Genomic DNA, 25,045 nt, shown 5'->3' with positions numbered 1-25,045 from the left:
TCCCCTTAGGGGGCTATATGGATAAGCAATCTGATCGCTCTTCCATATCTGTAGATCTCAGCTACAGAGCTGAGAACTGCAGATATGCTGCTTTACTCTCAGTGCTGGCACTATGCCGGTACTGAGAGAAAGTGACTCATGTTAGCTACAGGCGTCATCACATGATCCTGTGCTACCATGGCTGTGATGGTGGGATATGAGGGGAGGTGTATCATGTTGTGCAGATTCCTATTTTAAGCTTGGTTCACTGTCCATTATTTGTACTGCTTGTGTACACATTGTATTGTCTTGTAGGTAATCAACCCCTGTAGTGCAAGGTTATAGCTTCTTGAATCGCTTCTATCACTAGGTGTGGGGGGAGGTGGGCCTGGAATCCACCTACTGTAAACTCTCTGCTTACCTAGGGGGAAGAGGCAGTCTGTTTGAGAACTTGAAGAGAGAAGGATTGAATCTCTGGGAGAAGCGGAGACTTCTCAGAGAAACCTGAACATTTATTGCTGGACTAATTTTACCCTCAGTTTTGTGGATTATGTTAAGGACCATTTGATTTGTTTGGAATAAATCCTCTTTGGATTGTATGGCCATCTCTCACTCTGTTGATTGTGTGATAAGGGAGAAGGACCCTGTCCCAATGGCAACCACCGGAAGTCACGTGATCACGCACGTGACTTCCGGTGGGGGCAGCGATAAGTAAAAGTAATTGCCGCGTGCATATACATCTCACTGCCAGATTTTGGCAGCGAGATGTAAGGGGTTAAAAGTTGCGAGTGGAAAGCGATTCCACTCGTAACTTGCAGGCACACAAGTCAGCTGTTGAAATCACCTGATATGTGCGCGGATCCCCACGGCAGGGGGCAGGGATTAACCTCACATGATTCATGACAGCTATATCCGTCATGGGTCGTGAAGGGGTTAAACTGCATGCATTTCCTTCCCAGCAAAGTCTATGAGAATACAGAAAGGCTGGACGCATGTTGCTTATTTTTTGCCTGCAGTTTTGGATGCAGAAAAAAGAAGCAGCATATCACTTCTTTTTGCATTTTTGACTGCGTTTCTCTATTGAACATAGTGAGAAAAGGCATGGGCAAAAATGCATTAAAATGCTTAAAAAACGCATGTGTTTTTTGATGCATTTTCTTTCAGCCAGAGGTGCGTTTTTCTATCAGAGGGTGCATTTTTTGCTAAAGAAACAAAACTATAGTGTGCACACATAGCCTTACAGTTTAAGCATAAGACATGTTCGCATTGTGGCTAATTACTGATGTGTCCTTGAGTTCCAGACATTAGCTGAGCAAAATTACCCCTTTTGGAAAAACAATAAAAACATTTTCACATTACTCTGTCAATGGGCATTGTTTATGCTATACGTGTTTATACATCATGGCCAAAAGTGTTGGCACCATTGATATTGTTCCAGAAAATGAAGTATTTTTCTAAGAAAATTATTGCGATTATACATGTTTATTTTTTTGTGTTAATACAAACTACACAAACCCCCCCAAAAATAAACAGAAAAAAAGGCAATTTGGACAAAATATCACACAAAAACGCTTAAATGGTCCAGACAAAATTGTTGGCACCACAACTATTTGTTTGCTCACCCTTTGGAATAAATAACTTCAATCATCACTTGTTATAACCAACAAGCTTCTTACACAAACCCAGCTTTTTGACACTGGGTGCTACATTGTGAATCAAAATCCTTTGGTAATCTTCAGATTTCATGATACTTTGAACACACTGAAGGCATCCAGTGCAAGTGGTAGCAAAATAACCCCAAAACATTTATGTACCTCCACCATATTTGACTAAAGGTGCTGTGCTCTTTTCTTTGTAGGCCTCCTATTTTCTGTAAACATTAGAATTATGTGCTTTACGAAAAAGCTCTATGAGGGGCTGCTGATAAGTCTTTTGCTTTGTGATCTTTTTTTGTTTCAACGCTAATGAATGTTACATCACATGAAAGCCTTGTGTGTCTAATATATGTTTTCAAAACTTTGTGTTTGTTGCTTATGGCAACAGTGTTTTACGCATGCGGGAAAATAAAATGACAGAGTCTAATGCAATATCCACAGCAACTGAGAGCAGAGGAGTGATAAAATTCTTGTCTCTGCAAAGAATGTCCGCAAAGGATATTCATGGCGATAGGTTGCAGACATTGGGGGATCAATGCTCTTCATATTCCATAGTTAAGAACTGGGTTGCAAATTTAAAATGGGCCACTTCAGCACCAATGATGAGGAAATCCTGCATGACCGAGAGTGGTTGTTGTTCTGGAGATCGTCAGTGCTGTGCACAACCTCATACTGAAAAATCGACAAATTTCAGCTAAAGCGATATCAGACATCATGGGGATTTCCCGTGAACGTGTTTGTGTCATTATCAATGAACATTTGGACATGAGGAAGCAATCTGCAAAATGGGTCCCCAAATGTTTGACAACAGATGAGAGAAGTATGCGAGTGAAAACTTTCTGGTCAATTTGTCAGCGTTTTGGGACTGATAAGAACTTTCTGGATCGACTGGTCGCTATGGATGAAACCTGGATTTCTTTGTATAACCTTGAAAACAAGAAGCAGTCAAAAGAGTGGAGGCACAGTGGTTCTCCTTGTTCAAAGACGTTTAGGGTGCAAAAATCAGCCACTAAGGTGATGGCATTTGTGTTCTGGGATAAGGATGGTGTGCTGCTAATGGACTACATTCAAAAGGGTTCTACCATCAATGCAAGGTATTACATTGAACTTTTGGACCAATTGAAAGCAGCTCTGAAGGCCAAAAGGCGCAGCAAAAGCTGTCCATAGGAAACTTGTTCCAGCAAGACAATGCCTCCGCTCACACTTTACAAGCAACCACAGCAAAACTGGCAGAGCTGGGCTTCCAACTGGTTGACCACCCACCTTATTCACCAGATCTAGCTCCCTCCAACTATCATTTGTATCAAAATTTGAAGAAACACCTCAAGGGTACCAGATTTCACACCATTTCTGATGCCATGGCTGCTAAGGATGCCTGGTTTGAGGCACAACCAATATCCTTCTTTTTGATAGGCTTACAGAACTTGGAATACCGATGTAAGAAGTGTGTTGACATCAGTGAAAAGTATGTGGTGTAAATGTAAAATTTAATCATCCTATCTCGCTTCTTTCTGGGTAAAGCCAAAGAATTATTAGCAGTCCCTCATATCTTGGTCGCATCTGTCAACAAAATGCTTTCCCACTAGGATTTAAGATTACTCACGTATAGTTTGGCAAACTGAAATCTAGTTTTTTTCGTGTCTCTGTGTCATCAGGGCTCATGAGTCTCTTGCCACAGCATTTAATTTCATTCAAATGTGGACAATATAGTTCACGCTGACAGTGATGCACCCTGAGCCTGCAGGACAGCTTGAATTTCTTTGAAACTTGATTGGGACTATTTATTCACTATGTGGACTATGCTGCATTACAACCAACCTTTCATCAATTTTTCTCTGCTGTCCCCATCCAGGGAGAATAGCTACAGTGCCATGGGTTCTAAACGTCTTGCTAATGTTGCACACTGTGGACAAAGGAACCTCAAAATCTCTGGAGATGGACTTGTAACCTTGCGATTCTTGATATTTTTAAACTTTTTTGCTTTGAGTCCTTAGTTCTTTTCTCCATGCGTAGTGTGGCACAAACAGGCACACAATATAAAAAGTGAATCAATTTATCCCCTTTTCATCCGGTTTCAGGTGTGATTTTTATATTACCCACACCTGTTATTCACCACAGATGAGTTTAAATGAGCATCACTTACTTGAATTAAAGTTGTTTACCCACAATTTTGGAAAGGTGCCAAAAAATGTCAGACTCATTTGTAGCATTTTGTGTGAAACCGGGACCGGGAGAGGAGCTGGACATGGTACCGAGAGTCTGCAGACAGGTGAGTATGACATTTTTCTACTGTTCACTTTTGATTTAGCAGCCGCTTCCACCTCCTGCACGAAAGCGGACATGGCACCAGGAAATGGAAGCAGCAGTGGCGGTACCGGGAGGATTCACGCTTCTGTGTTTACTGACAGAAGGAATCCTCTTCCTGTACATGTTACTTTACTACCCACCCCTTGCGTTTATAACTGTGTTTTTAAACATAGAAATGCACTAAAACGCAGCTATATTTGCAATTTGCGTTTTTCATTGCGTTTTTGAACATCTCATTGAACTCAATGGGTGGAAAACGCAGTGAAAAACGCAAAAATAATTGACATGCTGCGTTTTTGTGGGCACCACAAAAACACAGCTAAAAAAAAACGCTGTGTCCGGACAGCAAAAAATGAAAACTCATAGACTTTGCTGGGGAAGGAAAGTCATGCAGTTTTCTGAGCAAAAACGCACCCAAAAAACGTGCAAAAACGCTGCGAAAAATACACTGTGTGAACTTACCCTAAAACTAGAGTCCACTCCTCAACAAAAATCTCAGGAAGGTAAGGGATGACCCATCTGTAGTATATTTCTCTATACTTGGTGAAATTTATATACAAATGAAGCAAAGAATTTTATGGCTCACATTGCACCATCTTGATAATCTGAAGGTTAGAGCACTTAAAGGGTGTCTGTCACCAGGTGTTTGCTACTTCATCTGAGAGTAGCATAATATATGGGCAAAAAACCCTTATTCCAAAGGTGCATCACTTAATGGTTGTTTACAGCAGTTTTGCTAAATTGACTGCTTTCTCTGCTGCAGATCTACCAGATCTCTGAATGCTGAGCTCTGCATAACTCTGCTAACACCACTGATTGCCATTTTTGTGTCCATAGGCAGAAAGCTGCCAATCAGTGGTGGGAAGGGTTATACAGAGCTTGAATATGAAGGACTATAATGCAGATTTATTAGTCCTCTATGATAATCTCTTGGTGATAAAACAATGATTTAATCAAAGGTACAGCTGTTATCGGATTAAGTGTCAACTTACACTTTTTTTGTGTCGGGATATTACATTGCCTTGGTTTCTTACTCATTGTAATCTTTGCTAGGTCTACATATATATTTCTCTGTCCTTTTCTGGGTAAAACATCTTTCTGCTTTTGTGCTCCAGCTTCAAGTGTCTGTGGGACAACAGCACTTGCCCAATTATATTTGTGCTAACAAAAGAAAAATGTATATGTAGCATGACTAGAATAGATTTAAATATAGTTCCTAATTGTGGTTATTAAAAGTGGACTTTTCACTTAGGTTCTGTTCACATGTGTGTCCTTCATCTCCATTGTTCTGCTCTGTGAATGGAACAGATCAATCAAAATGATGGCGGCGTCTGATTTGTCACCGACATCTGCTATGATATTTTTATGCAAAGAATAATAGTTTTAGTTGTACAAAAAGTTTTTATAATCTGAACTTCAATAGTACAAAGGCTTAAGAGTATAATAGAGGAAGCTAAAAAGGCATGTCTGTCTACGTCTGCTAAACCCTCTGAAGTATTCACAGCCTCATGAGTCTGACAGGTATTGAGAATTGTAAACCTTGGAGCAATAGAAAGATATATTTTTCTTTCACAAACCCCTGAACGTGCTGGAGTAATTTGTGCTGTCTGGAAACCTGATATACTCTGATATATATTTTGACAAACCGACAGGACCTGCACTGACCTAAACTATGAAACAGAACAGCTGGAAGGAACCGTTCATTCCTCATTACTCAGTCAGAGAGCTGTCATGGCAGACTTAGAGGGCTTGACCAGATATAAAATATATCGACCTAAAGGTACATGTCCCATGTATCACAAAATGTAACATTATGACAGCAAATTGGTTTATTATATCACACTATTAACATACAAAATCATTTTCTCACTCACAAAACTGGATAGTAATGGTTGCACAGTCGGTACTCAAAGAAAGAAATGTGACAGATACAAAATAAGGCTCTAGCTGACTGTTAACCATAGTTGACTATTAGATTATTTTGTCTTGTTTAATCATAGTATATATATATATATATATATATATATATATATATATACAGTTAGGTCCAGAAATATTTGGACAGTGACACAATTTTCGCGAGTTGGGCTCTGCATGCCACCTCATTGGATTTGAAATGAAACCTTTACAACAGAATTCAAGTGCAGATTGTAACGTTTAATTTGAAGGTTTGAACAAAAATATCTGATAGAAATTGTAGGAATTGTACACATTTCTTTACAAACACTCCACATCTTAGGAGGTCAAAAGTCATTGGACAAATAAACCAAACCCAAACAAAATATTTTTATTTTCAATATTTTGTTGCAAATCCTTTGGAGGCAATCACTGCCTTAAGTCTGGAACCCATGGACATCACCAAACGCTGGGTTTCCTCCTTCTTATTGCTTTGCCAGGCCTTTACAGCCGCAGCCTTCAGGTCTTGCTTGTTTGTGGGTCTTTCCGTCTTAAGTCTGGATTTGAGCAAGTGAAATGCAAGCTCAATTGGGTTAAGATCTGGTGATTGACTTGGCCATTGCAGAATGTTCCACTTTTTTGCACTCATCAACTCCTGGGTAGCTTTGGCTGTATGCTTGGGGTCATTGTCCATCTGTACTATGAAGCGCCGTCCGATCAACTTTGCGGAATTTGGCTGAATCTGGGCTGAAAGTATATCCCTGTACACTTCAGAATTCATCCGGCTACTCTTGTCTGCTGTTATGTCATCAATAAACACAAGTGACCCAGTGCCATTGAAAGCCATGCATGCCCATGCCATCACGTTGCCTCCACCATGTTTTACAGAGGATGTAGTGTGCCTTGGATCATGTGCCGTTCCCTTTCTTCTCCAAACTTTTTTCTTCCCATCATTCTGGTACAGGTTGATCTTTGTCTCATCTGTCCATAGAATACTTTTCCAGAACTGAGCTGGCTTCATGAGGTGTTTTTCAGCAAATTTAACTCTGGCCTGTCTGTTTTTGGAATTGATGAATGGTTTGCATCTAGATGTGAACCCTTTGTATTTACTTTCATGGAGTCTTCTCTTTACTGTTGACTTAGAGACAGATACACCTACTTCACTGAGAGTGTTCTGGACTTCAGTTGATGTTGTGAACGGGTTCTTCTTCACCAAAGAAAGTATGCGGCGATCATCCACTACTGTTGTCATCCGTGGACGCCCAGGCCTTTTTGAGTTCCCAAGCTCACCAGTCAATTCCTTTTTTCTCAGAATGTACCCGACTGTTGATTTTGCTACTCCAAGCATGTCTGCTATCTCTCTGTTGGATTTTTTCTTTTTTTTCAGCCTCAGGATGTTCTGCTTCATCTCAATTGAGAGTTCCTTAGACCGCATGTTGTCTGGTCACAGCAACAGCTTCCAAATGCAAAACCACACACCTGTAATCAACCCCAGACCTTTTAACTACTTCATTGATTACAGGTTAACGAGGGAGACGCCTTCAGAGTTAATTGCAGCCCTTAGAGTCCCTTGTCCAATTACTTTTGGTCCCTTGAAAAAGAGGTGGCTATGCATTACAGAGCTATGATTCCTAAACCCTTTCTCCGATTTGGATGTGAAAACTCTCATATTGCAGCTGGGAGTGTGCACTTTCAGCCCATATTATATATATAATTGTATTTCTGAACATGTTTTTGTAAACAGCTAAAATAACAAAACTTGTGTCACTGTCCAAATATTTCTGGACCTAACTGTATATATATATATAATGATAACACAAAATCTTTTTTTCCACTCATGGATAGTGGTTGGGTGAAGCCATGTATTGTCAAACTACTATGTTTTCTCTTTTGAAATCATAGTGACAACCAAAAAGATCCAAGTGACCCTGATCAAAAGTCACATACCCTGGTGATTTTGGCCTTTAACATGCACAGAAGTTGACACAAATGAGTTTGATTGGCTAATAAAGGTAACATCCTCACTTGTGACCTGTTTGCTTGTAATCAGTGTGTGTGTTTAAAAGCTGAGTGAGTTTCTGATATCCAGACAGATTCTTGCATCTTTCATCCAGCCACTGACATTTATGGATTGTGAATCATGGAGAAAGCAAAAGAATTGTCAACAGATCTACAGGAAAAAATAGTTAAACTGTGTAAAACAGGAAAGGGATACAAAAAGATAACCAAGGATTTGATGAATCCAAACCGCAGTGTTCAAACTTTGATTAACAAATGGAAAATCAGGGGCTCTGTAAAAACCAAACCACGATTAGGTAGGCTAACTAACATTTCGGCCACAACTGCCAAGAAACTTGTTCTGGATGCAAAGAAAAATCCACAAAAACCATCAGCTGAAATACAGGACTCACTGAAAACTAGCAGTGTGGCTGTTTCAAGATGAAGAATAAGGAGGCACTTTAAGAAAATTGGGCTTCATGGTCGAGTTGCTAGAAGAAATCCATTACTGCACAAAAGCCACAAAGTATCTTGCCTACAATAAGCCAAACAGCACAGACACAAGCCTTCAAACTACTGGAACAAGGTAATTTGGAGTGATGAGACCAAAATCGAAATTTTGGCCATAAATGTTACTTTTGGGGGTGTCAACAAGGCCTATGATGAAAGGAACACCATTCCTACTTTAAAGCATGGAGGTGAATCACTGATGATGTAGGGATGTGTGAGCTACAAAGGCACAGGAAACTTGGTCAAAGTTGAAGGAAAGTTGAATGCAGCACGTTATCAGCAAATACTGGAGGCAAATTTGCACTCATCGGCCCAAAAGATGCACATGGGACGTACTTGGAGTTCCAACATGACAACGATCAAAAACAAAAGACTAAGTCGACCTGTCATTGGCTACAGTAGAACAAAGTGAAGGTTCTGGAGTGGACATCTCAGTCTCCTGACCTCAATATCATTCAGCCACTCTGAGGAGAACTCAAGCGCGCAGTTCATGCAAGAAATGTTAGAGGGTGCAAATACACGGTATTAAGAACTGGGGTATGTGAACTTTTGATCGGGCTCATTTGGATGTTTTTGGTTGTCATTATGATTTAAAAAGAGAAAACACAATAGTTTCACAATAAATGACTTCACCCAACCACTAACCATGAGTGAAAAAAAAAAATTGTGTTATCATTCATATTCTCTGAAAAAAGGGAAAGAAAGCAAAAAATCTACTGTGGTATGTAAACATTTGAGTATATATATATATATATATATATATATATATATATGTATATATATATATATATATATATATATATATAAATATGTAGCCAAATTTTATTCAAGTCCATTGTGAAGGGAAACTCTCCACTAGGTCCTTTATTTTGAGAGGAAACACCTGTTTCCATCTTGACACTATAGGGTGTTTTTATGGTTAGTAAAATATGGCAGATCATATGTCTAAGTTTGTTTGGAATGTCTTCAAGACCTAGTGAGAGTAGAATTAGCTGGGGAGTGAGCGGGATATTTAGATGAGTAATTTTTAATAAAAGACCTTGTGTGTCCAACCACAAATTATCAAGGATTGTGCAAGGTGAAATACCACTTAGAGAGTACCTTATTGTACGTTTTTTGAAGAGTAACACAATGCATTTCAGCTCAATGTGCATCCAAGAATACACATCCAGATAAAATAGGCACTGGCATCGAAGAGCTGACCTCCCGCAAGTGCCCTGTCGTAGAGGATGTATCAAGGAAAAAAACTGGAGAAAAACAGGTTTTTGCCGTGCTGAAAACCACGAACATCAATGTCATAAAACAATATTCTTTTTATTTAGGTAAATCCAACGCGTTTCAGAGACTCATCTTTCTCCTTCCTCAGGAGACAGATGTTTTTCTCCAGTTTTTTTCCTTGATACACCGCTCTGTAACGGGGCCTCTGCTGGACCGCTAAGGCACTCATTTACGTCTATGAAGGGGTTGTGACTGGCACAACCCGATCAGGTGAGTGCCCTACTCCTTTACTCTTCTACCCAGTAAATTGGGTAAGACCCTATTGCGCCTTTTTCTCTCCCATATTACAGCTCTGTTGTAGAGGATGGGAGTGCGATTGTTACTCCCCTGACTGAACCTGTGGTTGGTGAGTACAGCTTACTTTATTTTTACACAAAGTCAGGGAAAAAATAATAATCGCTCCTGCAAAACTCATTTGAGGCCAAATTCAATCGTCTGTGAAACATGGTCCATTTCCCAACACAAATTCAACAACCTTACACATGCCTATCAGGTTCCTGATTTCTGGTTGGGAGACCGCTGCCAGTCTGAAAATCATGGCCTAAGACACAATTTGTATTTGCTGCCAAGTGTCACTCATTAGTTATAATGTAATAAATAGCTATAACACATTAAATATACTACACAAACTAATATTTAGACTATAACAATCAGATAAACTATGCATAATGAACCTGCTCACAGCACACAATTATGGTATACTTGTTTTATGATCACAATCATTAAAAAGGATAAAGGTCTGTTCTTAATCTGGCTAACATGCTTGGCTTAGTGCTACCTTGGGAATATTTCAGCGACCCATCATTTTTCATTCAAACTGCACCTCTAGGAATTATTAAGTCATTGGAGCTTTTACAACAAAAGTGTTATAAACTTTTCAAAATAATGAAATCACATCTGGGTCTCGTCTATTGTCAGACTCCGGCTCACGTTACTTGTGCACCTGGGATTACTAATTCTTGAGATCAAATCAAATTTGACTTTGTTGTCTCATCGTTCTCTCTAGAAGCAGATTTTCCTGATTATACCTGGCAGGAACTTTTTAACAAAACCTTTGTTCAAGCTTCACACATCTATAAAACAGATTCTGACCTCCCATTACAGATCCCAGAGATTGGCTAATATATGAGAAAGGAAAAGGTTCTCCATAGGTCACAAGGTTAGTAAAAGTATTTCTATTTTAAAGATAACATATTGAAAATAACTTTGCACCCTCGGTAGAGTACGAAACACCAGTCTTAATGAATGGGCGCCTAGGTGTTTAATGCATGTTTGTGAGCCCCTTGACTCAAATGATTTACTATAATTTACACCAAAATTTGGCAGGAATAAATGCTAAAAATCATGCTCATCGACGGCACAGATTTCATTATGGATCATAGGCAATAAAGGTGAGCTCAGAGTATAGTTCTACTTGTTTGTATGCTATAGCAATGCAACCTGCACCTGTACATTTTACATTTGGAAATAATAGACTACCTCCATATTTGCTATGGCTATTTTTAATTAGGGATGGATTTCACCTGCCCTTTAAATTTTTAGGTTCCTATTTTCAAGGAATGCCTGGACACTGGCAGATGGGCTTAACCCCCTCATGACCGGCCGATTTTTCTTATTGCCACCTTTCTCCGAGAGCCATAACTTTTTTACTTTTCCGTTAATATAGGCATGTGAGGGCTTGTTTTTTTGCGGAACAAGTTGTACTTTAAAAAAAAAAAACATGAGTTTTACCATAGTGTACTAGAAAATGGCAAAAAAATTCCAAATGCGGAAAAATGGCTTTGCGATTGCACGATAGTTTTTGAGATATTTTATTCAATGTGCTCACTATATAGTAAAACTGATGTATTGTTGTGATGCCTCAGGTTGGTATGAGTTTGTTGACACCAAACATGTATAGGTTTACTTTTATCCTAGGAGTTAAATGAAATAAGAAGTTTGTCCAAAAAAGTGGTGCACGTTTTGCACCATGTTCCACGACCCATAGCGTTCTCCTTTTTTGGGAGTTCATTGATGGCTTATTTTTTGCGTCTCAAGCTGACATTTTTAACGGTACAATTTTTGCACAGATGCTATGTCTTGATCACCAGTTATTGCCTTTTGCGCAAAATTGTTGCCACCAAAAAACTTAATTTGGGCATTTGGAATTTTCTTGCCACTATGCCATTTGCCGATCAGATTAATTGATTTTATATTTTGATAGATTGGGCATTTCTGAACATGGCGATATTAAATGTGTATATATATTATTTTTTTAACCCTTTAATTTTCAATGGGGCAATTTGAACTTTTATGTTTTTTTAACTTTTTTTTTAATTTTTCAAAACTTCTTCTTTTACAATTTTTTTATTTTACTAGTCACCCTAGGGGACTATAAGGATCAGCAGTCTGATTGCTCATTGTTTTCTCCCGCGATCAGAGCACAACCACTCAGATCGGGGAGAAAGCTCATTTCTTGTAACCTGCAGTACTTGGCTGCTTGTTACAGTACCTGAGTCATGTGAGCTACAGGAGTCATCACATGTGCTACTATGACAATCATTGGATCCACGTAATCACACCATGTAACTTCCAGTGTCGGGCGGTGAGTAAACTTCTACCACAACCGCTATTATAACGGCACTGTCACATTTTACCAGCACCATTTAAGAGGTTAACATGTACGGGCAAATCGCGCATCAGCTTGTGCCTGTTAAGCACACCTGTCAGCTGTACAAATCAGCTGACAGGTGTGCTGATATCCCCCGGCTGCAAAGGACGTAATTTTACTGCCTGCGGTTGTTAAGGGGTTAAACGAATTGATCAAACTATAAACTAAGTATATCAATTTAATAAGCATTTGAAGATGACCGTGCTGCTGGCAAGGATGAGATGTTCCACACTCCAGGTAGATTCAAGTAGTTTTACTACGCGTTTCTGGCTGAAACCAAACCCTTTATCAAATTAAAGTACAAATCAAATCAAAGTTCTCTAGTTTGATTTAAAAAAAGGCTCAGTTGAAGCCAGAAATGGATAAGACGACATGAACAAAAGCCGTTCTTAGTCAACGTAGGGGTGTAGATAATTAATTACAATATGCTAAAGGCAACTAAAACCCCTAAACTAAAAACTCATTTTGTACATTAAAATATAACTTTTGATATTCAGCATTATAAATTCAAAAGCACAGCACACATTATTAAAACAAATTATGAGCTTCAATGGGTACTTGTCGCTCTTACTCTTTGTAGCAGTAATACCTTGTCCCTCAATAATTAGTAAAATTGTAGCTAGAAAAAGACCTATAATCCAGCTCTCAATATCAGTAATGGGCTATGATATAATCCCATAGAGAGCAGAAATGGATTATACCATAGCCCAGTACTGATATTGAGAGCTGGATTATAGGCCTTTTTCTAGCCGCAAGATACTAATTTATTGGAAGACAAGGTATTACTTAAGCCTGCTTTACAAGTTGCAACCTCGCATACGATATCGTATGCGATTAACAACGCCCCTATCATATGTGTGGCACGTTCAATTTGTCGAACGTGCCGCACATACGATTAACCCCCGTCACACGTACTTACCTTCCATATGACCTCGATGTGGGTGGCGAACGTCCACTTCCTGGAGTGGGAGGGACGTTCGGCGTCACATCGACGTCACGCGGCAGCCGGCCAATAGACGCGGAGGGGCGGAGCTGAGCGGGATGTAAACATCCCGCCCACCTCCTTCCTTCCGCAGAGCTGGCCGGAAGCCGCAGGACGCAGGTAAGATCTGTTCATCGTACCCGGGGTGTCACACACTGCGATGTGTGCTACCCCGGGTACGATGAACAATCTAACGTTCAATTCTAGAGAAAGGTACGATGTGTATGCGATTAACGTTTTAACGTTCAATCGCAATCGCACAAACCTGTCACACACTGCAATGTACCTTACAATGCCGGATGTGCGTCACTTACGATGTGACCCCGCCGACACATTGTAAGATACATTGCAGCGTGTAAAGCGGGCTTTATACAAAGAGTAAGAGAGACAAATACCCATTGAAGCTCCTAATTGGTTTTAATAATGTGTGCTGTGCTTTTGAATTTATAATGCTGAATATTAAAAGTTATGTTTTAATGTAAAAAATTAGTCATCAGTTTAAGGGTTTTTTTTGCCTTTGGCAAAATGTAATTAATTATCTATACCCCTACATTGACTAAGAACGGCTTTTGTTCATGTTTTATTATCCATTTCTGGCTTGAACTAAGCCTTTTTTCAAATCAAACTAGACAATTTTAATTTGATTTGAAGTTTAATTTGATAAAGGGTTTGGTTTGAGCCAAAAATGCGTAGCAAAACTACTTGAATATATAAATATATATATTATATATAATATATAAATATAAAGTTTACCCATATATACACCCACAAGTGTGCAGAAGGGAAGAAGTGTACAGACCGCAGTTTTTGATTTTAACACAGGCTTTTATTGGAGCTGTGACATTCACAACTCCATCAGGTGCAAAACATTTCATCACCCATGTCTATTATACCGCACAATGTCACCCTATGGGCACTTGATCTTTTTTTCCCCCCTTTTTTTCAATGTAATAAGCATAGCTTATATAGCAGTAATGTTGTGCAAAATTGATATATTCAGGCCCAGATTCCTTAAGAGTGACATTGTGTATGCCAGTCTTAATGAGAGGTGTGTAGGAATAAAATGCGCCTAAATCACTAAAGGGGTTTTCCCACAAAGAAAGTAATTTTAGTGAATAGATCTTGGAACAATAACCGTTGTCACAATTGGATGTGTTTATATAAAATGTTCCTGTGTTGAGATAATCTTATATATGTGTCCCCGCTATGTGCTGTGTAATGGCCGTGTCTAACCATACATGAACATGGTCTGATCATACCACAGCTCCTAAGTAGGGGATTTAATAAAAAGGTATACAGACAAAAAAAGGATTGCATATAATTCTTTCTTTAAAGGTAAAATATTTTTTCAACACAGGCAAGGAAATGTTTTACCTCACAAAAAGAATCAGTTATGATCCCATGCTGTAATATCGGTATACTCTTTCGTATCCTCCATGGCCCAGGAGATGTGGTATCATTAGCCATGTTCCTGTATAGTCAGACACGTTCAGTACACAGTATGTAGCAAGGGCACATATATAAGATTATCTCAGCACAGGGATATTTTTTTAAAACCCATCCAGTTGTGGAAATTATTTTTCCAACACCTATTGATTAAAATGAAGCATAAAATCATTTTTTTTTTCATGGAATAATCCCTTTAAGAGGCACATGCCACTTTATAAACGCAGCACATCCTGTCACTGATGTGTACCCCATTGTGCCACACTATTTTGGTGGAGTTGGTCAAAATTGCCATGAAAATGAGAAAAGTTGCAAAATAGTTAAGGTGCTTTAGAATTGTGGCTTAAATATCTTCATGAATCAGGGCCTCAATGTCCAGACACCTTCTACCAGTTGTATTTGTATGTATTGAAAATTGAAAAGACATGCACCACTTTATAAACATCCTGATAAACGTCTAACCCAAGAGCACATCTGTCAAGCTTAGTCTTTGGAAATTTACACTTCATTTCCCTAATGAATATTTATTTCTGCCCATGCTATTTGTGGTCATTAAGACTGTTTATAGACATGAGCAAATCGATCCAATGGGAAACAATATCATGTTGAATTTATAGGAATTTGATCAATTTGAGATGAGCTTCGTAAACATCACCTAAAATAGTCACTGCCGCCATTTTACACGTTAATGAAAACTGCACCAGGCACAATAGGATCACATGACCTCGGGCACTGCTGGACGGGCTTCTCATAATGCTTTACAGCTATAACATCATGTGATATACCTTACCTAATTAGGAGAGGCTTTTCAAGCCTTCAAAAAAGTAAAGAGTGAAAATGCAGTAGCCATTTTGTAGTGAATCTGGTGAGTGAAGATTTTCACCACGGTGATTTTATTGCCTTGTTTTTAATTCTTTCAAACAAAGCAAGTTTCTTTTCTAATAAAGTCTGATGTATTACTGATCTATTTTAACCCCTTCAAGAAAGATGACTTATATTTACAACATTGGCCATGTCATTCCCTTTGATGTGGGCTCAGACGTTGAGCCCCCATCTTTCCCCGCACTTGATGGGGAACTTGATGCTTACTGTGGCACACACAGACCGACAATGCAAAGAGTGAGTCAACTTCTCCCCTTTTTATCTGGTTTGAGGTGTGATTTCATATTGCCCACACTTGTCACTTGCCACAGGTGAGTTTCAACGAGTATCATATGCTGGAAGCAAAGTTGTTTACCCACAATTTTTGGAAAGGTGTCAACCATTCTGTCCAGCCTATTTTCGGGGTTTTATGTTAAATTATGTTCAATTTACTTTTTTTCCACATTTTTTTGTGTTGCTCTAATACACACAAAGGAATTAAACATGTATTTAACAAAACATGTGCAATTGCAATAATTTTCCGGGAAAAATACTTCCATTTCTGGAACAATTAAAATGGCACCAACATTTTCGGGCATGACTGTATAGTGTTCTTTGAAAAATAAGCCAGCCCATCTCTTCTGCAAACCATGTAATATGAAGAACGGCTAAAAGTACTAGGGATGTTTAGTTTGCAAATGAGAAGGCTGAGAGACTTAATAGCGATCTACAAATATCTGAAAGGTAGTCACAGTGCAGAATGAACCACCCTATTTGCATTAGCACAAGGAAGTACAAGAAGCAACGGGATGAAACTTAAAGGAAGGAGATTCAGATTAGACATTAGGAGAAACTTTCTGACAGTGAGGGCAGTCAGAGAGTGGAAGAGGCAACCACAGGAGGTAGTGAGCTCTCCATCAATGGAAATCTTCAAGTGGAAACTAGATAAACATATAGCTGGGATGATTGAGGAAAGCCTGCACTCGCAGAGGGTTGGACACAATGGTCCTTGAGGTCCCTTCCAACTCTACCATTCTATGATTCTTTATGTTAAAGTGTTGCTTTAGCAGAGAGAAATCACATTTTTGTGATCAGTCTGGAAATGCATTAGATCGTGATGAGGTACTTACAGATTTTCAATTTTCACTGATTTGTATTCGCAAGCTAGCAGCACCCTCTCCCAGCTTCTTGACAGGTAGTTTGCCCTGACTCACTGGTCCCTCGGCTGTCAACTAGATAATGGGTGGGTCCTGTTAGGTAGGAAATAAATAGAAGCTAAAGAGATGTAAGTGCATCATGACACCCCAATGCACTCCAATTTTTGGCTAAAAGAGCAGCACTTTAAGATCATAAAGGGAACTACTGGCTTATCTTTTATTGGGCTATATATGGTTTTGGGGGTAAAAGCTGCAGACAGGTTACTTTTAATGGGGTTGACCAGGACATTTATATTGATGGCTTATCCACGTAGGGAGTGGATGTGCAGGTCCCAGTTGCTTTCACTGCACAGCGCTACAACTGAGCACATCTGGCTGCCACTGGCAGCTGATTGATCTGTGGGGTGCAATTGTGTCACACCTGAATAGATCATATATATTAGTGACCTATCCTAAAAAGTGGCCACCAACATAACAGTACAAGACAACCACTATAAGTGTGGACGTGCAGAAGCTGCAGCTGCCTTAGACCCAAGAGACTGGCGGTCCTAAATTATCCTTCTGCCTCAATGAGCCCAAGTAAATAAATTACAAACTACAGTTAATGGGCCCTTATAAATGTATTCATGTCACAGCACAGCGTTTAATGCTAGCTCTCTGCTTTTTAGTGAGTACTAGCAAGTTTAGGAAGCGCTGCCACATTCTTTTTATGTTGCATATTTGCAGCTATGCAATCACGCAGCTCCTGACATGAAGTATACATTGGAGTGTTTCATACTAAACAAGTGGTATATAAGCAAAACCAAGTCCTTCTTGGATAATGGATGTAAATCTTTCATTTAATATTCCACTCACACTCATTCAGGATGTTGGCCGCGGGTATAACAATTTATAATTCCTTTAAATTTATAGCATTGTTTCTCAAACTTCTAAAAACAGCCAAGAAATGCATTAGGATTTCATAACCGGAGAAAACTAAATAAACTAATGTTTTTTGTAACTTTTTTCTGAAATGAATACTTTATAAAGTATTTATTTTTGGCTTGGTGTGTTTCCTATAGAAAAGCTGGGATAGTGGCATTAATGCATAAAGGATCCGAGCATTATGTATCAGAAATATAACCAAAGTATAAATAAAGCATCCGGCATAAACAGAAATAAGAATTTACTTATCAACGAACTCTTTATACGGTTTCTTTATTCATCTGCATATTTATGATTATGCGGTCAGGATTCACACAAACACAATGCTAAATAAGGCAGATATAGAAAGTAATAAACCACTGACCTCATTTGTAAAACACACATTGTAAGGGTATTTGGAGCTCTATGCATAGAATTTATTCTGAGCTTATCATAGAGGGCAGCGTTCTCACCATGTCTTCTAGTACCCCCAGGCCATGATTCGTGGAGAAGACACGTGGCCGTGCCGGATGCACTGACAGTAATTGGATCATCCTGGGGGGAGCAAGGGCCCTCATAGAGATTTACTTTATTTTCAAAATCTGTCACTTTAACAAAAATGAATAATAATCTTTTGAATCAGAATTAGTTTTTAGCTCTTAGGGTACATATAGTTGTCACATTGAGACTCCGACCTCAGTTTAAGATTTCTATCATTTTGTATAACCCAAGTAGGCATAAGAATATCTGTCTATCTATCTATCTATATCTATATCTATATATATATATATATATATATATATATATGTGTGTATATATATATATATATATATATATATATATATATATATGTATATATATATATATATATATATATATATATAATACTAAGGCCATTAATTAGCATTGTGACTTCCAGGAACAATAAAAAGGGAAGAGCAACCCTGGAGAAAATACTGTTATTCTGATAGGTAATCCATAATAATAATCTTTATTTTTATATATTTCTGCAGCTCTTTACATATATCATCATCACTGTCCCCAATGGTGCTCACAATTTAAGGTCCTGATCAATATGTCTTTGGAGTATAGGAGGAAACCAGAGAACCCGGAAGAAACCCACGCAGACATGGGGAGAACATACGTACAAACTCCTTGCAGGTGTTGTCCTAGGTTGGATGTGAACCCAGGACCCCTGCAAGAATGCAGTGATATCCACTGAGCCACCGTGCTGCCTCATCTCATAATACATAGGGGAAAATAGATTTACTAATACTTAAACAATGATAACCTAGAATTATTGATGCGCGAGCACAAAAATTCTCAAGTGCTCTTTAATCGAGTTGAGCAGGTTGGACGCTCTCACGGGCTTGACTCAAGTAACAAGTATAATGCAAGTCCCTAATTGGGCAGTTTGGCCAACATCCAAACAGCCATAAAAAGCACTTCTGGATGAAGGTGGGCTGTGGGGTTTTTTTTCAGTTTGTTTTTTTACACAGCATGTAAACACATTGTTTGTACCCCCAGTGAGAGCCATTCAGAGACTGCACGTGGCTCTCACTGGGGTGCCGGCTCCCATCATTTACTGAAGTGAGGTGGCTGTTTGTGTCAGAACGCACACTAACAATACATCCGAGGACCCGCAATACTCAGCCGAGTACCGAGCGTATCCGAGCACCCCAATGCAGTATCGAACAGTGGTAAGCGCACTCGTTCATCATTACCTAGAAGTCATATACACTGCAGTTTCTATGCTGAAAACAACCATCAATTGGCTAAGTTTGCTGCTCACTAGTAATGGTCTATTTAGACAGCCAATCAACTATGAACACAGAATGATCTTTCACAGTGTACAAAGGCTGTCATTGTACTCAAATGCACAATGTCTTGTTTAAACAGGTGTGGCACCCCTGCGGCTTTAGGCGCCAGAGGGTATTGCACCTCACTTAAGGTGCAGTATTCATCTCGGATGTGGAGGAGGTCATTGCCGATAAGAACCACAACCACACTCAACCAACACATAACACGGAGGTTCTGTCACTGGGACCGGGCTAGGGTAGGTGCTGGGTTGGCCATCAAGAGGTATGGGACCTCATGCCCACTAATCAGGAACCAGGGAGGTGGGGCACCAACAGGGGAAGGAGTCATCCTACACACATTAGTCAGTCAGCACTGGACAGTGTCCATGTGAGATCCCACTTTGGAGAGGCAGGCAGCAAACAAACAGTTCAGGGCCCTTGATCAGGAGCTGGAGGCTCAACCCGGGTTCTTAAGGAAAGAAGGGGAATCCCAGGGTTTGCGGGGAGTACAGCAGGCACCCGTGACCTGTTCCATGGCCCAGGAGCTGGGGTGGAGGGAGACCATAGAAAAGAGACTAAAGGAAGGGACCGCCGATCACGACCTTCGAAATATCCAGGATCGGCTGGAGCCCATCACAGCAGGAATCGGCACTTCCAACGGCAGTGTGTGAGCAGTGATTAATGAGACCTTGAACTGCTCCACTTGTGTCATCCCGTTACTGCCGGTGCCCTCATCATCGCGCTCCCAGTGCTGTCAGCGTCTAAGAGACTACTACCAGCCACATCTTCTCTGGGGCCTAGCTTTACCTGTGGGGAGCTGCAACACCTGAGCTGCGTCATTATCTGCCCCAGCAGAGAAAGCACCCACAGCGGCACCTAATATTGGCTGCACACCATAGGTGGCGTCACGAACAACTAAAATCAAATCAAATCTTTATTTTTATAGTGCTAACATATTCCGCAGTGCTTTACATTCATCAGGAACACTGTCCCCATTGGGGCTAACAATCTAAAGTCCCTATCTGTATGTCTTTGGGGTGTGGGAGGAATCCGGAGTACCCGGAAGAAACCCACGCAAACACGGGGAGAACATACAAACTCCTTGCAGATGGTGTCCTTGGTGGGATTTGAACCCAGGACCCCAGTGCTGCAAAACTGCAGTGTTAACCACTGAGCCACCGTGCCGCGCCCTAAACTAGCCCCATCATCCCCATCCTAAAGCTTTATTGATACAGCTAAGGTAACGGAACCGGGCAAGGCCCCCGAGGCGACCCAGCAGAAGCACCGCGGCCCGGTGACGAGTAACCCCCCGACCCCGTGGGAGCGTCACAGGACAATGTGCTGCCGAGAACAATGATTGTTAAACAAGCTTAAATTTATTTTACATGACGAACAAGCATTTTACACATTCACCAGGTGACAGCAGCCTGTTTACATTGCCATTTATTGGGTAATAACGTTCCTAGGAATGGTCATTCCTGATAATCATGCACTATAAATGCCCCCTCAGTGTAGTCAGCTTTAGCATGCATCAAACGTCTCCCAATGGTTCATGCAAGATCATAAATATTGTCAATCTTTAGTCTATCTAGTCCAGTGCTTCTCTAAAGGTGTGGATGGCTTCACCTGTGGGGCGCCCTCTACTATGTGTAAAGATACAACTAAAGAGGCAGCTTTCCCAGAAATGAAATTTGAGTTCCACAGTTATTTTTATGGCTGCAGCAATCTCCAGTTTAACAACACACAGATGTAGCAACAGATATCAAGACAAAAAATGCATAATTTTCATAACTTGTCACAGAAGGTTTTTTGAATTAACAGGATTAAGGTAATTTAACATTACACAAGTCACTAACTAATGTCAAGTCAGGAGTGGAATTACACTTTATATGCCATGATGTTCTAGTCCTGTGTTACCTTCGTCAAGATAATCGATGCTAGACTTTTAATTAAGTTACAGTGCCTACAAGTAGTATTCAACCCCCTGCAGATTTAGCAGGTTTACACATTCGGAATTAACTTGGCATTGTGACATTTGGACTGTAGATCAGCCTGGAAGTGTGAAATGTACTGCAGCAAAAAAGAATGTTATTTCTTTTTTTTTTTTTTTTTAATTTGTGAAAAGTTTATTCAGAGGGTCATTTATTATTCAACCCCTCAAACCACCAGAATTCTGTTTGGTTCCCCTAAAGTATTAAGAAGTATTTCAGGCACAAATAACAATGAGCTTCACATGTTTGGATTAATTATCTCTTTTTCCAGCCTTTTCTGACTAATTTAGACCCTCCACAAACTTGTGAACAGCACTCATACTTGGTCAACATGGGAAAGACAAAGGAGCATTCCAAGGCCATCAGAGACAAGATCGTGGAGGGTCACAAGGCTGGCAAGGGGTACAAAACCCTTTCCAAGGAGTTGGGCCTACCTGTCTCCACTGTTGGGAGCATCATCCAGAAGTGGAAGGCTTATGGAACTACTGTTAGCCTTCCACGGCCTGGACAGCCTTTGAAAGTTTCCACCCGTGCCGAGGCCAGGCTTGTCCGAAGAGTCAAGGCTAACCCAAGGACAACAAGGAAGGAGCTCCGGGAAGATCTCTTGGCAGTGGGGACATTGGTTTCAGTCAATACCATAAGTAACGTACTCCACCGCAATGGTCTCCGTTCCAGACGAGCCCGTAAGGTACCTTTACTTTCAAAGCGTCATGTCAAGGCTCGTCTACAGTTTGCTCATGATCACTTGGAGGACTCTGAGACAGACTGGTTCAAGGTTCTCTGGTCTGATGAGACCAAGATCGAGATCTTTGGTGCCAACCACACACGTGACGTTTGGAGACTGAATGGCACTGCATACGACCCCAAGAATACCATCCCTACAGTCAAGCATGGTGGTGGCAGCATCATGCTGTGGGGCTGTTTCTCAGCCAAGGGGCCTGGCCATCTGGTCCGCATCCATGGGAAGATGGATAGCACGGCTTACCTGGAGATTTTGGCCAAGAACCTCCGCTCCTCCATCAAGGAACTTAAGATGTGTCGTCATTTCATCTTCCAACAAGACAACGACCCAAAGCACACAGCCAAGAAAACCAAGGCCTGGTTCAAGAGGGAAAAAATCAAGGTGTTGCAGTGGCCTAGTCAGTCTCCTGACCTTAACCCAATTGAAAACTTGTAGAAGGAGCTCAAGATTAAAGTCCACATGAGACACCCAAAGAACCTAGATAACTTGGAGAAGATCTGCATGGAGGAGTGGGCCAAGATAACTCCAGAGACCTGTGCCGGCCTGATCAGGTCTTATAAAAGACGATTATTAGCTGTAATTGCAAACAAGGGTTATTCCACAAAATATTAAACCTAGGGGTTGAATAATAATTGACCCACACTTTTATGTTGAAAATGTATTAAAATTTAACTGAGCAACATAATTTGTTGGTTTGTAAGATTTATGCATCTGTTAATAAATCCTGCTCTTGTTTGAAGTTTGCAGGCCCTAACTTATTTGCATCTTATCAAACCTGCTAAATCTGCAGGGGGTTGAATACTACTTGTAGGCACTGTATATTGGCTTCAGTGGATTCAGTGGACATAAATAAGAAACTATAAATATATTTTTTTTAGTACAAAGGATGGAGTGAAGACATCATCTTGATCAATCTCATGAGATCCCAGTATAATAAAATGTGAAAAGCCCTGGTCTAGACTAACAACCCACCATTTTATTTTTTAATTTTTCATACAAAAAACTGGAGCCCACCTTTAAAAAAATGGGGTGTATTTTACAAATAAGCATAGTCACAACCTCATCACTGAGTGGAAAAAAAAGTGTCTAATAGAAAGTATTCAAAAAAAAGAGTCCAAAAAACATGATACACGGCATGGATGCTGGAGAGCTAGCTTATAGAGCACCAGCTACTTGCTTAAAAAATAAAATACTTTGTAAAAATCCGTGAGCTCCCCTAATTCTGCAGTTTTTTTTCCATTTTGCACTGCGCATCATCTGTCACACGGAGATTTTTACAAACTTCGCCGACTGTCATGGCGGTGTTGTGTTCTGTTCATGCTACAGATTCTGACACTCCGCAGGATAACTCCTCAGGTGTCTCTGATCAATGCAGGCAGACTCGGGCGTCGAGCTGAAGAGTGGTAATTTATAAACAGGCTAGCAAGAGTTAAATCTCTGCTAGTCTGCTTGATTTTCTCTTTTGATCACATTTTGTGGGGAAGCCACATCTGCTCCCCTTCTATTTATGCTGGCTTGATCCTTCTACCTATGGTAACTACAGTTTATCTTAACTGGTCTGTGATCCAGATTATCTGGTGGTTATACTTATTGCTGAGTGCGGTTGTGAAGTTAACCGTTGTTAACTATTTTCCATTGTTCTTCCAGCTCTTGCTTTACTCCTGAGTCTCTCATTGTCTATTCCTGTGTGTGTGCAGTGTGTAAGAGTTTTGGTTTTCCCGTCTGTTTTTATCTGTATTCCATCACACTCCTGCCTGTCCATCCCTGGTAGGTGGGGGGTATCAGAGTAGTTCTAGTCAAGACCATAGCCAAGAATGGGACTGAGGCATATCCACCATCAGGAGTAACCCTGACATTAGGGATAACCCAGGGTCCCCTAGCGTGAGGGACAGCATAGGAGCCCCGATCACCTGCTATACTAACAGTCACCTCATGACAGCTTCATTGCAGAGATGATCACATTTGTAGCTTTTAGAGTGCAGTATGTGAAATCTGTCCAATTGGGTGTTTTTTCAGATTTTTTTCTAGTGGCATTTTTCTTCACCCCAGTCTCAGACATCGCCAATCACAGCTCAGCTGCTGATCTAGAGTTGAGAAAGTTGCAGTCATTGCCTAGCTTTGAATACTAGTGTCTGGGAGGGATTAGTGAAAGGGCATGCCCCAAAGAAACCTTTGGAGCAATGCCCAGTTGAACTACAAGCAGAGATTTCACATATTGTGATAGAAAATAAAAAAATTAAAATATCTCTGCAGTGGAGCGACACAGCTAAAAATGAAAAATAGCAGCTGATTTGGAGAGCTCAGAAATTTTAGAAAATGTATTTTACTTCATTTTTTAGATGACAGGTCTTCTTTAATTTGACACACAATTTTGGGGCATCTTAGTAAGTTTCCAACATGCAGACTAAGGGGTACTTTGCACGCTGCGACATCGCTAGCCGATGCTAGGGATGCCGAGCGCGATAGTACCCGGCCCTGTCGCAGATGCGATATCTTGTGATAGCTGCCGTAGCGAACATTATCGCTATGGCAGCTTCACACGGACTTACCTGCCCTGCGACGTCGCTCTGACCAGCGACCCGCCTCCTTCCTAAGGGGGCGGGTCGTGCGGCGTCACAGCGACGTCACATGGCAGCCGTCCAATAGAAGCGGAGGGGTGGAGATGACCGGGAAATAAACATCTCGCCCACCTCCTTCCTTCCACATAGCCGGTGGAGGCAGGTAAGGAGATGTTCCTCGCTCCTGCGGCTTCACACACCGCGATGTGTGCTGCCGCAGGAACGAGGAACGATATTGTATCTCCTATTGGTGCGACATTATGAAAATGTCCGATGCTACACAGATCACCGATTTACGACGCTTTTGCGATCGTTTATCAGCGCATCAAGGCT

At 40.5% G+C, this 25,045-nt stretch overlaps 1 protein-coding gene across 2 annotated transcripts in view; it reads right to left on the bottom strand.

The window, feature by feature from the left end:
- Positions 1-25,045, bottom strand: part of THSD4 (thrombospondin type 1 domain containing 4) — a 1,079,410-nt gene that overhangs the window by 186,966 nt on the left and 867,399 nt on the right. The gene's annotated exons all lie outside the window — the stretch shown is intronic.

Source organism: Anomaloglossus baeobatrachus, chromosome 4 (assembly GCF_048569485.1).
Source record: "Anomaloglossus baeobatrachus isolate aAnoBae1 chromosome 4, aAnoBae1.hap1, whole genome shotgun sequence".
Lineage (NCBI taxonomy): Eukaryota > Metazoa > Chordata > Amphibia > Anura > Aromobatidae > Anomaloglossus > Anomaloglossus baeobatrachus.
This window is presented reverse-complemented; position numbering and strand designations above follow the sequence as displayed.